Source organism: Metopolophium dirhodum, chromosome 8, assembly GCF_019925205.1.
Source record: "Metopolophium dirhodum isolate CAU chromosome 8, ASM1992520v1, whole genome shotgun sequence".
In the NCBI taxonomy this organism is placed as follows: Eukaryota; Metazoa; Arthropoda; class Insecta; order Hemiptera; family Aphididae; genus Metopolophium; species Metopolophium dirhodum.
Window position 1 is genome coordinate 31,082,751 of NC_083567.1, and position 9,511 is coordinate 31,092,261.

The 9,511-nt window shown below is 31.0% G+C and overlaps 1 non-coding gene across 1 annotated transcript; it reads left to right on the forward strand.

Annotated features, from left to right (window-relative positions):
- The first annotated feature begins 5,813 nt into the window (after positions 1–5,813).
- Positions 5,814–5,932, forward strand: LOC132951501 (5S ribosomal RNA). Its single transcript, XR_009665333.1, has one exon. It is a non-coding gene; the product is annotated as a 5S ribosomal RNA (ribosomal RNA).
- The last annotated feature ends 3,579 nt before the right edge of the window (positions 5,933–9,511 follow it).

The window sequence follows — 9,511 nt, forward strand, 5'->3', positions numbered from 1 at the left end:
TAATGAAAAAAAAAAAAACACAAAAGACGATTCCTGATAAGAATTATTCGAACGACATGGAAGAAAAACTATTAATAAAAAAACTGAAAGGGGGGAAAAATATTATCCAGTGGGTTTTATTTTTGATTTTACACAATATTATTTATTATTACCTATTTACGGCAATATTGTTCGCAAAACCTATTCGCATTTCTAATACGTCAGCTAACGCTATTACTATAATTATAATTATTATTATTTATAATTAGATAACTCTGCTGTTCAATAATGGTATGCGCCTAACTAACTACAATCTATAACTATTAACTACCCATTACCTATGGGCTATAATAATACTGTTGCGCAGCATAAAATGAAAGCGCCGAAAGCCAATTTGTTGCTGCCATATTATTATTATTATTATTATTAGTGGAAAAATTAATAGATTACCTATATTATCATGTGTATGATTAACAGATAACTATTTAGCTACGTCCTATCATGTTGAATATTGATATAGACGGTAGTTGGTATATTATTGTTATTATTATAATACCTACCTATTGTACCTAGTATATGCACATCATAATATTATGGGCATGTGCATTGTGCATATCATAATATAATATAGTTAGGTCCTACCATAGAACAATACACGATATGCATAGGTATAGATATGTAAAGGCAACATGACAGGAACAGGAGAAGGGGATTTGCGTACAACGATAATAATATGGGGAGGGGGGTATAGGTATACATGAAGTCGCAAGAGAAGTGGAAAAAATTTTTTTTTGCATATTTGTTTACGCCATGGTAGTAATTTCCCCCTCCCCCCTTGAAATTTGTCGAAACCGCTACCTACCTACTGCTTTGAATACCTACTACCTATATAACATAAAAATTAAGTAAACACACAATTAAGAGGCCGTCGTGGTAAAAGTGAAACGTATAAAAATATAATATGATTCGATTCATACATGCATACAGGTATAGGTATTAAATGTTTGGATGTGTTTAAGTTTAAATTTGATTTATAGAACCACTTTCAATCTTTAAGAGGTTGGATATTGACATTAACAACTGGTAACGAGTGGGGCACCCCGGCAACGTAACATATGTATCATATGTACTAGGTATATGTCCATATACTAACATCAAAGGAACTGGAGAAGGGGATTTGCGCACAACAACAAATTAAGTAGGTATATATTATATTATTTAATATATATTGACATCGCAAGCAAACGGCCGACAATTTTTCGAAAGTCAAACGACCTTGCAGCTGCAGTAACGCGCGTCGTTGGCTTGTCCGCTTGTACAGAAGCCAGAAATGCCGCGAATTTATAATAATATTGGATACCAATATGGCAATTTATACCACGAATACTGGAATATTATGTTATTATTTATTATAATGGATAATTATAGACCATTACCGGAAATTTGGTACCTCTAATTATTCGAGAGGCCAACAACTTTAAATTATACCCAAATATACTATTTATTACCCGAGAAAAAATGTTTTCAGTTTCGCTTAAAAATCATTGTTGCAATTTCATGATAGGTATACATCATGATATCAAAAAATGTTATTTAAAAAAGTTTTTTTTTATTATAATAGATGCTCAAAACCGCTTAACAATTCATTATTGAATTAGGTACCTACAAGGCTACAAATATTTTGAAAATATTTAAACATTTAAAATACCTAAAGCTTGAAAAATTGGTATTCTTGTCGTATATACGCGGTGTACCGCACGTTTCTATACCTACGTCATATGCGGCTTACAGTGTTTACCACATGTTTTTTTATGTTTAATTAAAATATCAGTAAGTACATAAGTATAGAAATAATAATACATTTAATAATAGTAAAAATATATTTTTATCACGCCTGCACAGAAAGTTTGATTTTCGATAGCGGTTGAATCCCCAAAAGTGCTGCGCGCACATTTCACGTGCGACGTGCGTATACCCTGCACAAACAGTCACTGAAATCTATACAACGGTCGTCGGTTCCTTACAAAATTATAAACTTTGGGTTACATAATCATAATCATATTATAACCTCCATGCGTGACGCTTAAAATAAATAAAACCAAATCGTTTCTTTCATGAAATATATTGTTGTCGTATAATTATAATCTAGTTGTTGCATGGGTCCCTGCATTACCTTTGCCGTTATCGATGAATGCAGAGGCGTGACAAAAAATAGTATGTGTGGCTCGTGCGGGAAGGCAATTTCAGTCTTGGGCGAAATGCGGCTCGTGCCGCACATTACGTCGCCCTCGACTGAAATAGCTCACTCCCCGCCCTTGCAACACAATATACTATTTTATGTTTTAAATACTATCTTGTAAAAAATCTATCAATAATAAAAGTACACAAACGTATACTCGTATAAATGCCTCGCTGGTATATCTGCGGTTAAATTTTAAACTTTTAAAGATATACATATTGATTCTATATAGACCTTGACTAGCTGTCTCTAGTACATATCCTTCAGAATTTGGGGTGAAATTCCTGATAAGGATATTATACCAATATTACCAATATTACAAAATATGCAGATAAATCATCGCAGCATTGGGGGGATCGCCGCACACGTATTTGCCATACGTTTTAGACCAATAAACGGTGGTAAATTAGTAATTACACATACTTTGGAATGTCCAATTTTATTTTTTTATTCCGCATGTGTGGAACTCTCTGACAAAATATCTAGGCTTTTTAGAAAGTCAATTTTCAATTTTAAAAGACTAAAATGAAAATTTGTTTTCAAAAATCCCATGAAATAATTGCTTTACATTTTTATTCATTTTGGGCACATCTGATTTTAAATCAAAAAAGTGATTTCTAAAGAGCATAGTCTAGAAGCTTATAAATTAAGGTTAGGTAGGTATATATAAACATGATAAAAAAAATTTTAAACACGGGTTTACTAATTCGAATATAGGTAGATGTATTATTACTATTGCATGTTTTAGTGTAATAGACATTTTTAAACTATTGTGAAATAAAACAACTTAATTTTTAAAAATACTGGCATAAAATACTAGGTTAATAAATAAGTAATAACGAATAACGTGATATGCGAACACCGTGATAAACGAACACGTATCTGATTTTCATTTCTTCGTTCAATCAAGAATTTAGATATCAATTATGGTTTTAAGTTTTAACACAGTTTTGCCACAAAGAAACTTATACAATTTTACGTACCGTATGCCAAAATATCGGGACTGTAGCCAAGCCTCCACCAACAACTTTAACAGCCTTCCTAATCCCAAACATTATTTACTACATTTTTTTAAGCTTATTCAATTTTATAATATGTAGTATGTTTTCAGTCTTCAGCCTCCCCAAATCTCAGTATGTGCGCCTATTGTACCTATCCAAACATAATTTTTTTTAATGTTATCCAAATATGATTTTTCCCGACCATTGTACATACCTACATTTAAGTTTAAAAAATGCAAAATATGCACAAATATGCTAAAAATCTATCAAATGTGCACTTTACCTAAAATATGAAAAAATATGCAAATTCAAACTTTGTATTTAATTTCGCAATTTCATAAAACAAATGTATAACTTATCTAAAATAATCAACGAGTCTACGACCACTAGAATAAAACATGCAAGCAGTCCAGAACTCTATAATCAATACATTTATTAGGGGGGGATGCCAATTGGTGGGGGGGGGGGGGGGGTAATCACCTAAACCCCCTGGCTACGCGCTACTGACCCACACTAATATTAATTTACTACTTACACATAGACATACCTAGCCCAAATGTTTATGTCATGTGAATTGTCTAAATATTACTACTTAAAATATAACACACTGGAGCTCCAAAATAGTGACGAGTACTCGATTCAAGGCGAGTACCTACTCATAACTACAAGTATAATTGTATAAATACAATTTTATTCGAGTTAAGTCAAGTACTCGACCAACACTATATACAGTATAATTATATACATATTTTTACATTTTGTTTTCGAACACTATAATAATGTAATTTAATAGAAAATATATTATAGTAGGTACACACTTTTAAATAATATAAAAAAATTCCAAGTACTCATAAACTATAAAATATAGGTAATCTTGGTAGGCAGCATTCCATAATTTATTGTTAGCTGTGTCGTTAAAACAACCTTACCTAACCTACATTACTGATCGGCTGTGGCGGTAGCCGGTAGAAAAAATCGACAATTTATAATATAATATAATAGTATAGGTAGTCGGCTTACTGCCAAAACTGCAAAATTTCAATTTTTTTTTGTATAGCGCTATCTAGTGTATAAATTTGAGCTCTATAATTTGTGTAGTGGCACTATACATCGAAATCTCTATAAAACCATGTTTTTTAGCCTTTTCAATAATATTCTTTATTAGGTATTGTATCGTTTTATTGTAATAGTAAGATGTAAGAATTCATTAAACCGTTAATTTGATTGCGGTGAGTGTGATAGGTTTATGTGATAAAAAACAATAAAAAATTATAATACCTATGCTTTTGTATTAAAGAAAACATAAACAAAATCCTAAAGAAACTTTTCATTTATTTGCTGTAGTGGCTTTGGGTGTACGGTTTCGAAATAGGTCACGCAAATTCACGCCAATTGCACGCTAAATATTGGCGTTGAAAAAAATTCGAAAAAAAATGTTTTTGTCGTTTGGCCGTTTGGTGAGGGGGGCTGGGGAAATGGCAATAAAGGGGAAAAGCCAACGGTATTTGGGGCTTTGGGTTTACGGTTTCAAAATAGGTCATGCAAATTCACGCCAATCGCACGCTAAATATTGAGACATAAAAAAGTCCTTAAAGTTCAAAATTCGGATGAGGAGGGGCTGTAGAAACGTTTCTACAGCCCCCCCCACTTTGTTTACATTTTTAAACCTAACCTAGTGCCACGCAAATTTCAAAACCAGTCACGCCAATTCACGCTAATTGCACGCTAAATATTTAACCAAAAAAAAGTTTGAAATTCTATATAGGGGGGGGGGGGCTGGAGAAACGTACGTCGTTTTTCCTTAATTTTTCTTTTGTTTTTCACGTCGCTTTTGAAAACTACTGAGAAATTTTTCCTTTTGACCCCCCAAAGTACCAACTAGATTCACTTTCCTATCAGAAAAGTTACTGTTGAAGAAAATCCAAGCACTTTTACTGTCCTAAAAGGTGATGACAGACACAAAAATAAAAAAAAAATAAAAAAAAAACACACATTGTAAAATCAATACATTCATCGCTTCGCTCAGAATCTAAAATGTAGAAAAATGGGTAACAAAAAATGTATTTTAGTAAAGCTTGTGAATTATTGAATGTAGTCCGTATAAGAGTTTTGCAAAATAATTGTTCTTGGCTTTTTGAAGTGTTGAAGCTGATTAGTTTTGTGCTTATAAAATTACAATATTCATTGCATATTTGCATCATTACCTTAAAATCGTCTATGAGCGTATACCTATACAATATACGGTATAGCCGGTATAGGTATAAGGCAACCTGTGTTTTTTTACGCAAACATAATGTAGACGTATTATCGCGTATATTTATAATGTTGTAGCCTGTAAATACCTATATCAATAAACATAATTTTAATTTTTTTATATTTTTATTGATATTTTGTGTTAAATTGTCAATATATTACGATAGATAATTCAAATTGAGTATTTACGACTATTTACATTATTCAATATTTGATCCCAACCACGATTTAAGAATTAAGATAGTAGTATCTTTAATCGTGATCCCAACAATAATGTCGATGTGTTATAATAACTTATAATTACGATGTACCTAAATTATATAAAATACTTGAGTAACTTTGCCAACGACCATACCACGTTGAATACACCAGTTCTCGTCCGATCACCGAAGTTAAGCAACGTCGGGCGTAGTTAGTACTTGGATGGGTGACCGCTTGGGAACACTACGTGCCGTTGGCATTCTTTTGAATTTTTTTATAAAAGTGCCAATGAACCACGTACGATTTTCTACTGTCCCCAATTATTTTTAAACTAAATGCTTTTTTAAAAATGATTAGATAAGTCATAAATTTCAATATTTTTCACTGAATTTTTATAGCCATTTCTATGCACCATAATATTTTTTAAATATTGTGACTCTTGTAGCCTTATTCTGATTTATTAACTATTTATATACCTACATAAGAATATTTTGAGTTTTATTAGTTTTATTTAAATTCATTATTGCAGATAAAATATTTTGTTCTCCGTCAAAATACTTACTTGAAAATGTAATGTTCCTTATAGATTCTTGTTAGAAATTAATTAAGAAAAAATTGTAAAAAAAATTTTATGAGCGTCTGCAGAAGTTTATATGTTAAAATCACAAAAATTGGAAAATTATTTTGAGTAAGAAATTCATAAAAATGTTTCTATTCTTACCTAGCTTTGAACATTTATTACAATATTCAACTTAAGATTTTCTACATATACATAATAAAAAAAAAAAAAACCGGAAAGGCAAATTACATATTTATTACTAGCGTGCGTTTTTTTATATTTTATAGTCTTTCACCTCTATCAATAAACATAATTTTGCTTTTTATACCATTACTAGCTGATCCCGTGCACTTTGTTGCCCGTAAAAACTGGCAACTCTTAAAAAAATATGATTGTTCAACTCCTTTTGGGTGTAATCTCTGAAGTAAGTGCAACTCATCCACCTTGCAGGTGGGCAATATTCAAAAATTCGATTTGATGCAACCTTGTACCTGATCTGCCCGAATAACCAATGGCAACCAATAATAAATAAATACTAATTTCTACTAACTATTTCTCCTATAACCAATAGCAACTATTTCGTCTATATGTATATACAATTTACACGTAAAATTATGTTTTTTTGCTGATTTTAGTCCCTTTGTAAAATCCTTTATTGGTGCACTGTTAAATTATAATATTAATCTACCCTCAAAATTTCAAATAGATAGCTCTAATAGGTTTGGCTCTGTGTTACTAAGAATCAGACATCAGTCACTCAAGAATCAGGATAGTCTCGTTTATATTATATACAGAATGGTAAATGATATTTCGTGTTAAATTATAAATATATTACGATAGGTTATTCCTGTAGGTTATTAGTCCAGTCAAATAAGATCAAAAATCGACAAAGATCGGAAAAAATTTTATACATTATTAATTGCGAAAAATACTATAGTGGTTACTTATTTGTATTTATTTAAGTATACTTCTACGTCCTGTCAAATAGTTAAACAATATGTTGACCAAGTATTTAACATACCAATTGATCTTATTTGTCATCATAGGTATTTGTAATATTATAAAATGGCATTTTACTTAGTTTCCATATTATATCACGTCTTTTAAAGATTTAAATATTTGATCATTACTAAATTTATTTTTTTTTTAACTTAGCTTTTTTTACACGGAGTTATAACGAAGTGTTTTTGGTGTGATTTAAATAAACACCGAATTCTTCATCATCATCATAAAAAAGTATTTCGTTTTCGAAATTCATTATAATTAAGATTAACTATTAAGGAACTTGGGATTTAAATTTTAAAATAAAAATTTAAGTCCGAACTAAACGATCACAATCACGAATCAATGATAATTATTAAATCAACTAACAGTTAAAAAGTTAATCGGGAGAAATAGTAGTGGTTAGTTCAACTATCGGTGAAACCTGATAGTTAGCTTAACTGGAGTTCCAAAAACATTTTAACTGAGATAAAGTATTAACCAGTAGTCAAATTCTACTAACTGCCAGTTCAAGTCAATTGAAAAACCGGGCCTAAATCGTCAAAACTGTTTTCAAGTAAACCTATGAAAAAAACCCGTGGCGTACGGGAGTAAACTAGTGAGAGCCCAAAAAGGGGCTCATGGCGGTCAACCAGTTAAATATTTATATTATATTATATTACCGTGTTTTTGTGGACACAGTATATTGTTTAATGTTTCTCAACTCTAGGTTAGGTTAGGTTAGGGTACGGTCTACGGTCGGTACGAATTAAGATATACAGGATACGGAATGACAGTATGACACGTCCTCGCTATCAATGTTAATTTGAAGTTGGAATGTTGTCAATTTTAAATTAGACTAATCGCTCTCTCACAGACCCCAATTTTCTATTGGTCTATCACGATCGATATAATATTATGTATATCACAGACTTGTATTCTAAGTATAGACGTATAGAAGTATGCGATGTATCCATCCTAATCACAGATACATAAACAAATATCTGTGATCCTAATTCAAAAACAATACAAAAAATACCTACCGTTCATTACCCGATGCTATGAGACAAATTTGAAGAAACTTTTGTCATCAACTGATAAGGTTTCGTTCCGTATCCTTAATAGTTAATTTGTGCCATTGGTGTGTCTACGCGTGGCAGCCTAGGGTGCCTGGAAGCCCCTGAAATTTTATTAAAAGACGCCGGTCTAAAGAGTCTTAAATAGGGTTACATTTTGTTATTTTCATAAATCTAGTTTATAAATTATAAATTATAATATTATGTGGTATGAAAAAAAAAGTTCGTCATTTATTTTAATTATATTTTATTTGAATCCATAGGAAAAATACTCACATTTTCGTTCATATTAAAATCAATTAGTAGTAGTCCGGCTATTGGCCTATCGTCTATCGAACAGTAAACAATTGTTGCCGTATCTTCATTCAAGTAATTCAGGTAATTATAAAAAAGTAAACTAATTTAAGTTTGTTATAAATTATAAATGTATTAATTTATAAATACAATTTTTTCAAACTGTGAACAGAATAAATTGAAATTTTTGCTATTTTTCATGTCTTTAGGGCATATATAGCGCTTATTTTAAGATTTTTTAGGTCGTATTATAGCATATATTTTTAGGAGCATATTTCAGTTACTTGTAGTACTATAAAATCCGAGCCCTGAATATAAGATTTAATTTTTACAAAGTGTTCCGTGCGATTATAAACAGTTTTCAGCCAAGATCAATTTTTTTTTAGAATCAAAATAGAACAACGTAAACTAACTTTCATTTTGTCAAAACTTAAGGTCTGTTGAGATAAAATGTACCTACAGCAGATCAAGGCCTCTTAAAAAATTTCTTTTATGGGGGTATCTTTATTAATATCTACTATTTACTTACAAAGATAAGTTCGACAAAATTAGGTAGTACCTATTTTAATTCTGTTAATATAACATGTATTGTAAAATTGATTTCCTCACATAGGAAAAACCTATACAATAATTATTTAAAATTGTTGCCTACATAATAATCTTACCTATAGGTTTTATAAGAGGTCAATTCACTCTAAATTTTAAATTAACGGAGTTACACGTGTTCTGCCGAGCGTAACATTTCTTATGTTACGCACTTGTAAGACGGTTGACGGAGACAACACATGCGTGTATCAATCTGTGTATTCCGTCCTCTCGTAAGAATAAAATGTTTTAATCATTTCAAATTTAAATTTGGCGTACTCAATTTGTTCACGTTAGTACGTTTTTTCCTCCATGATTAAACGCGACGGCCGACGGCGACGTA